Below are 8,541 nucleotides of genomic sequence, written 5' to 3'. Positions count from 1 at the left end.
TGCCCAATACACAGACAATAAGACACCAGGGGCTGAATTACAGATAGCTCGCACTATCCCTGAGTGCGCCACCGTGCAGCTTCACCAGGGCGCGCTGGGTGTAAACAGGAACAGTGGGATCTAATAGAGATAATGCATTGTCCAAGGGCTGATACGAATTCACTGCTGCCCTGGGGGCAGCACATTGGTGAAAGGTGTTTAACCCCTTCGCTGCTAGGCCTCCCCCCCCTGTGCTAAGCATTTGTTTTGGCTATATAGGGTAGTTCACGCTTGGCCCCGTAACGTTTTGACCACATAAGGTATGCACGTCAATTTTGCGAACTTTTCTTCCAACATCTTGGGATTTTAAAGGTACCCAGGTTTGTTGATTCCCATAAAGGGGACCTAAAAATTAGCCAAAATACAGCTCACAGATCCAAGTACATGGAAGGTACATAGATGCACAATGGAAGTAAGTACATGTTGACCAAAGATGATTTTTATTTATTTATTTATTAAATATTTTTATTATATATTTTTTTCTCTCAACAACATAAATATGCTACATGTTTATACAAAGCAATACACATAGATAGATACATATCTATAGTGAAAACAAATGCTTATATATATATAGTAGATTTCTACATTCTTTTTTCCTAAGGAAAAAAAAGGGGCAACAGCTATAAATGAAGACTATCCTTATAGACAGAATTAAGTCTACCTTCTAGTATCTAGTGGGGGTACTTTCTAGTATCCTAATGATGCTTGTGCTTCGATTGCTTTTTATTATGGAAAGTATTTTAGTTGATGGTTTTAAAGTTCCATGTTAAAATGTATTTTTAAATGTAATGAATGTGTTATGATTCTTTTATGGCAACTAAGCCGAAATAAAGAAATTTGAAATAAAAATGCTTATATACAGAGGGATATGCTGTAAATTTCTGTTTGCGTATGATGCATGTGTGGGGAAGAGCCAATTCTTCAGTAGTTTTCTGAAGATAAGGTGGTTGTCGGTGGATCTTATGTTGGGGGTAAAGAGTTCCAAAGTTTGGCTGCTTGAACAGAGAAGGATGTGCCACACATGTTTTTTTTTTCTTGAATGTTAGGATTTTGAGGCGAGATGCTCCTTTAGAGCGGAGGTTCCTCTGTTGAATGTGTTTGGTGATTTTATTCCTGATGAAGAGCAGTCCCACTCCATGTATTGCTCTGTGGGTGATACAAAGCAGCTTGTACGTGGATCTTCTGGCATCCGGTAACCAATGTAGGGCTTTCAAGATAGGGCAGATGTGGTCTTGCGGTTTGATATGCAAGAGTAGTCTGGTAGCCGAGTTCTGAATCCGTTGTAGTCATTTCATGGTCGTTAAAGGTGATCCGTGGTATAATCGAGTTTGAACAGAACAAGGGAGATGGTAGTTTGGACCTAGTGTGGAAATCCCAAAAGAGGGAAAATTTGTCGCAGCATTTTATAGTGACAAGCTTGATCTTGCTAGTTTGTCCACTTGGGCTTTCATCGACAGCTTGGAGTCCATGGTCATTCCGAGGTTTCTTACTTCCTTTTATACTTTAGGCTGTGATCCCAGTTCATTAGGCCATGCGGCAAGCGGGTTGTAATGTTTCCAATCGCCACAATTGCGTATTTCCATTTTTGAAGCATTTAATCTGAGATGGCTCCAAGTCATCCACTGATCCACAGCTCTGAGACAGCTGAAAATTGGTGATTTTCCAATGTCTTTGGGGCATTCCAGTTGAAGGAGTATTTGTGTGTCATCTGCATAGTTATAGCACGTGAGGTGAAATGTATTGATCAGTACTGGTAATGACTTCATGTAGAGGTTGAAAAGCATGGACGAGATGATAGAACATTGAGGGACCCCTGCTTTTGTGAAGTACGGTTTGGACGTGAAAGGTGGGGTATGGATGACATTAGTTCTGTTTCGAAGGTAGGACGCGATCCAGTCTAGAGCAGTTCCCTCCATACCGTCTTCATAGAATGTTTGTTTCAGAGGGCCATGGTCAACCGTGTCAAAGGCAGCTGAGAGGTCCAAGAGGAGTAGCGCAGAAACCCCGTTGTGGTCAACTGTATTCTTCAGGTCATCCCAGATGGCAAGAAGGGCAGATTCAGTGCCTCTTCCCGGACGGAATCCTGTTTGGAAGTCTGAAAGTATGGCATTCTCTTCATGAATGTGACATCTGGGCGAATGCTGCACTTTCTATCAGTTTCCCCAGGAAAGGTCCATTTATTGGGTCTGTAGTTGTCATGTTTCAGCGGGTCCAAGTTTGTTTTCTTCAGTAAAGGGCGTATGTGTGATTTTTTGAGTACTGGAAATATTCCAATGTGAAGTGGTTATAATGTATGAGGTGTCATGCACTACCTAAACATTGAGTGAATGGGTGCTTTTCCTATTTCTATACACTTAATTCATTTGCATTGGGGAGACTTATGGCAATATGTGTGCCATCAACACAGCTAATTACATTGGACACTGTGCTACCCGGTAAAACATTAATTTGGTCGGTTGCAAATATTGGGGAGTATTTGGAAAAAATATATTTTAGTTCACTTTGCTAACCATGATGTCCAGAAACCTGTGAAAAAACCTAGGAAATGCATTTTGTGACTCCCCCCTTGCCACTGCTATGATGACTCCCTAGTAACTGCCACAAGCTGAAAGGTGTAGACACCACAATACCTGCATATGTGGTGGGATGGCATTGCTTCCGACTGTTGGGGTGTGTGGCTGAGGTTGTAACTTAGCAATTAATTCCAGAATTACCTCACTACTGAGTATGTGCTTCTCATATATCTCCTCCTCAGTCAGTTCAAAGAGGGTGCTCTCACCCTAAATATCCTCTCCTGTCTCCTCCTACATTTCTGCCTACTAGCCAAAATCCTCCTCCTCCTTGCCAAGTCATACAGAGCCTCCAGTCTAAAAGAGCCAGATGCATTTTGGGAGACTTCTTATAGTTTGCCCCTGGCTACCACCGGTTTAACATTAATGGTAATCGCTTTTTCTAAATGGCCTTTTTGCGACTAGTAACAATAAGGAAATTCTTCATGCATAGTGTTAGCGATTCACTATTTCTAAATCCTAATTTGTGATTTCCTATTTAGGGATTCCAAAAATGTGATTTCTTCATGAAATAAATCACATTTTGCACCAGCGAAAATGCCTTACGTACATACCGAAATGGTATTTTGAATTTCCTAACGGCCTGAAATTGCGAATCGCACTGTTAGGAAATGCAAAATGCCTTTGTACATATGGGCCGATGTCACTGGCAATTGCTCAGACTGGAATCCAGTCCTTCTGTTTTTTGCCCACTATACCACTTGCACCATACTATATAAAACAGTCTGCTCCCACACAACACATTCAATTTCCCAAAACACATACAAATAAGCCTATGTAGACAAATCCTACTTACAGCAAGCGAGACATGGGACAGAGTCACACTCTTAGCCCCAGACCAATCAGATATTAGGCAATCGTTTATACTATAAAATCAGAGCTGAGAATCACTGGCTGAGCACATATTTAATTAATCCGGTATTTGTTAAGTGCAACCTAATCTCCCATAAGGGTCTCATGGCACTGGGAGCCGTCGGGGAGATTAAGGGAGTTATGGCCCAGAGTCACGCGGTGCTAAGCAGAGCTGCCGCTGACGATTGAACTGTGAACCCTGCGCACCGGATCCAACTGCTCTGGCCGCTACGCCACACCACCGGAACTAGCCACTTTTACTTCCCATCCTCCCTGTTGGGTGGTTCCATCTTAAATTATATTTAAACACATGAAAGAGCCATGTCTTCGCTTCTTCTTCTTGAGAAAAGTGAAATAGAAACTCTTCCCAAGAAAGTGCACGGACCCATCACTGCCTGTCCTTCTGTGGATCCTCATATACTTTGCAGACTGAGCAAGAGATGCTGCCCTGAGGCTGAACCTGAAAGCGCCCTTGGGTATCCGGGGCTGCTCCAGCTGCCTGATTGGTCTCTCTCCATTCTGAAGAGTTCCTACCTCCACACCATCTCTGCTTCCTTAAATACCGGGGGTCAGGGAGATCAGTCAGCCACAGCTCAATCTCGGACCCCGTTCTGCTCAGAGCTCAGTCCCAGACCTAAAGCTGACATGAAGCTCTCCCTGGCTGCTGCCTCTGTTCTCCTCCTGGCTGCCTTCTGCTCTGAGGGCCTGGCTGACCCTGGTGAGTCCTGCGATTTCACTCAACACCACAGTTCCTTCTCATGCCACATGATGTCGTCTCTGCACAGGCAGCCTGTCAGGCCTCCTCCAAAGGAGGGAAGTGGATTATTCCCCATTTTGCAGATCCCTGGATGCAGATGTGATCATCAAAGTCCCAGGGTGCACTTGTGTACCTCTGCACCTCAGACTGAGACCATTGCCATCCTGCAACCTCAATATCAATAGAGCTGCAATTTAATGGGGGGAGGACGCGGGGGCTTGTGTGCGCATCGGTGTGATTTTTTGCATGTGTGCGCTTGTCAACCCACAGGTGTGTGTGGCTCTGTGCTTGGCCTCTGGTACATTTAATTGAGCCAGATAAACAGCATTTTTTGTGACCATCACGGTGCTTTAAAGGTGGTCCCCTGTAGGATTGGGTATTTTAGAGCATCAAGCATCAAAAGGACCAGCTAGGGACGATAAATGACCCGAGTACAGTGCGGTTTGGGATAAAGTGGGCTTTCTTCTTCTCTCATCTTGTAGTATCGAGTAAAATATGGACCAGCACTCACCGGCCTTGGCCTTTCTCTTCCTCGGCTGGTGCAGATGCGACGACCCCCTGCTGCTTCTCCTACGCACCCCGGAGGATTCCGCTGACCCATGTCCAGGATTACTTCATCACTAGCAGTCAGTGCCCCATGCCAGCTGTCGTGTAAGTGCTCAATAGGTTCTCAGTTCTCCTCCCATTTCTGGACACTATTCCTTATGGTGTAAGAGATATCCCTCAAGGGGTTTACTTTCTGGTTAGCAGTTTCGTGGTTTGTGGGCATCCGCGCACTTGTAGGAGAGATTCGGGGGTTTCAGAAGTCTTTTCAAACTTGTATTTATTCTCAAATCTCTCAGCATCTCTACCCCAAACCTGAATTCCAAGGAGAGATTCGGGTGATTCAGAAGTCTTTTCAAACTTGTATCTATTCTCAAATCTCTCAGCATCTCTACCCCAAACCTGAATTCCAAGGGTAATCTCCAAAGGTTTGGGATGATTCTGGGAGATGAACAAATTCAAAACATAGATCTGAAAGGAGAAAATGGTACAGGAGGGGACAGAGGGGTGGGAGGGGAGTACGATGGGGAGGAAGGAGAGGTGCAGGATAAGTGTGCAGGAAGAGGGCCCGGCTCACCTTGATAGCATATTAAATTATGCAGTAACGTTTCTCAGTAGATTATTGCACCTGCTGCAGGTGTGTGTGTCACAGTCTTGAATGCAGGAAAGGGCAACTCAGCCTTTCATCATTTGGATTAATTAGCATCGAAGGAGCAATTGTACCACTTCCTTTGATTCATTAATGTAGTTAACTGCACTTCCCTGGATCTGCGATGAGCGAGTTACACGCGAAATATTCACAAAGTAACCTCACATGCCTATGAGATTGCTAGGATTGGACAGTTGTTGAGAGTCTTGTCACCCAACCTCCACTCACTCTCTAAATCCTCCCCCCCCCCCCCAAAAAAAATCAAAGCTTTGATGGATTACTGAAACTCAAAACTTAAAATCTCAGGAGGCACACAGCAGAGAAATCTTTCAATATTTATGGTAGCATAGATGTTACTGACATTAGCTCTGAGACAGGAGTGCTGTATTTCTGGTCTCACAGATCTTACAGGCTCAAGGCTGACAATACAGCGATGTTTAATAGTAGGTACATGCTTTGACTTTAGCAGTGCAATTCCTAAGGTTACACGGATCTTACAGGCCAAAAGTATACACAGCAGAGCTATCTGTCTTCACAGAAGTTACTAGCTCATGCCTCAGACAGTTGCCCCACTCACAGGCTCATGGCTAAAATAGCAGAACTATCTCTCAGTTAATACATGCATGACAGTCTGAGTCCTTTGATAGCAGAGCCACCACTTGGGGGCACTCCATCAGATTGTGGAGAAGTGTGGCTCAATGACTAGAGCGGCAGACCCTGATGCAGAGGTCTAGCCCGGGACCAGGGTTCAATTCGGGTCTTGGTCTCAAAATTCCACGGACCTGATAATTCTCGCCTCGGTGCCTATTCCAATCATGGAGTCCCACTCTGCAACTCTGGGCAATAGCTTGCTTAATCTCCACGACGGCCCCCGCAACGCTAAGAATGCCTGGCCTCCACCTTGGGGGTGCCCAGGAGTGGACGCCTCACAGGGAAAGCCTGGACGGGTTCCACAGCGGTATTCGTACAAGCGCCTTGAGACCCTTGCGGGTGAGTAGTGCGCTATACAAGTATCAATTTACAATTTACATTTGTGTGCTATGTGAATGCTAATTAAGTATAAAAATAACATTAACGTGACTGGTTAAAAATACCATAGATCAGAAAACAAGTGGTCCAGGATCAAAACTAGAGCAAAAAAGGATGTGAGACCTCATCCCTTGAAATCCAGCATCTGCTCTGGCTCCCCGTTCTGCACCATATTCATTCCATGACTGATGCTGCAGCAGTCATTTAAGGCTTCAGTTGTCATTATGTTTTTGGATTACTAGTTTTAGATTCCAACATACCGTAAATCAGGGTGTGACAGAGTTTCTGAAATGTTAGCCATTAAACCACTGACTCTCCTCGCCCTAGAGTTATCTCCTCTCTTCTTTATCTGTCTTTTGCCCTCACACTCTCGTACTCTGATTGGAAGTCTCAACGATGCCACAGTTTGGCTGTAAATGGGGTTTCTCCACATCTGTAACCCCTCACAACCCCCAGCATGGTTCTGCCATGAGCCCCAAGTCGTGTTTGGCACATTCAGTCAATTTGAGCTATCAACATCTTCCCTAGTAGGAATGATAAATCCATAATTTTCATGTAATGCAAAACTACAAGATCCATGAGGCAAGTGTTCCAGACCCAAAGTTTGAAAGAAGAGTACAAGAATTCCAGGACTTCTGGTTTGTGCCATTAAAGTTCGCCGCATTCATCTTTCGATTCTCAGAGATAGGGGAGAGATATTCTGAATGATTACTTTTAAAATTGTAGCACGTATGGGCAATCTGGGTAAAATTTATTTGCTTCTAAGCACTGTAAGGTGATCATTATCTTAGTGCCGCCACCCTGCTCCTGTAATTTAAAGGGTGGTATCTTGCCAAATGAAAGTGAAACTATCCATTTTAACTTGATAGGTACTAGCAATATAATGCATGTGTAGGTTGTCAACTGAGCAAATTCCCCACACGTATATCTAACTGGAACAACGTATAAACGTTTTTTGTTTTTTTGTGGCTCATATATATATATATTTTTCCAAGTCTAAAACATCACAGTTTGTTCATAGTTACATTTTTAAAATACATTAATGGTGGGCACTTTTTAGGTGGGCCTTGGGCAGTTTAGCTGTCAAACCGACCTATTGCTTATAAGTACAGAATGCGATTTGGATCCTGCCCTTGAGGACCACTTTTCCTTGATCACCTTGATCAACTCCTTCAGCCCTCCTCTTGAGACTTTCTCAATGATCTCTTGACTCAGCACCATGGAGTATTTATCTCTCACCCAATGCTATTGGTTGTTTAGATATATCCTTTCACCTCTGCCGGAGAGCTTTCATTGAACTGCATAAACAATAGCCCTCTCTATCCTCACCTTCGGGCTTCCTCATGAGTGTCTCACTCTACTGTGCTAACGCTGCATGTGTTAGCATATTAATCCTAGACCTATTGGCGTTACCACTGCTTGCTTACAATGTTTCTGTCCCTGGATGAAGGGTGCATCCACGTCAAATGATATGTCCAAAGGGAAAGTACTGCTGTTTCCCACCCACCCCTGAAAAACGGAGTTTGAGGAGTGTCCTGCTATTAAAAAATACTGACTCCAAGACCAGCAGTGATGAAGACTATGATGAGTCAGGCATGTGATTGTTTGCTGCAGAGCTGCTTTGGGACCCCACCAAGACGTGGCACCTTTAATCAGCTTCCTAGTAACGAACCTTCAATACGTTGTTGTGGGCCCCAGCATTACCACACACATGTTTTTCTGAAGAATTGGGAAAACTGCTTTCATCCTCCAGCGGCAGTACTACCTTAAACAACCACTGGCAAAGCCAATAGGTCTGACTTTGATGCATTAATGCATGTAAAAGCATGCAATTACAAATGCTGTCTCCATGCTTTGCTGTGTGTTACATTAAAGCCTCTCCTATTGGCCTTGTCAATCCTGGGGTAAAAAGTAGCAAAGAAGCATTGCTTTCTAGATTGAACACATATAGGAGATTGAATGAATATGACAAACAATGTGATGAATAAGCGTACTATTCAGATCTAATATAATCTATATATATAAAAACGAATGTATGTCTGTCTGTTTGTCCTTTATGCATTACTACACCATTCATCCGATCAGCATGAAACGTTGGG

The sequence above is a fragment of the Lissotriton vulgaris genome, chromosome 2_1 (assembly GCF_964263255.1).
Source record: "Lissotriton vulgaris chromosome 2_1, aLisVul1.2, whole genome shotgun sequence".
NCBI lineage: Eukaryota > Metazoa > Chordata > Amphibia > Caudata > Salamandridae > Lissotriton > Lissotriton vulgaris.
Note: the sequence above shows the minus strand (reverse complement) of the source record.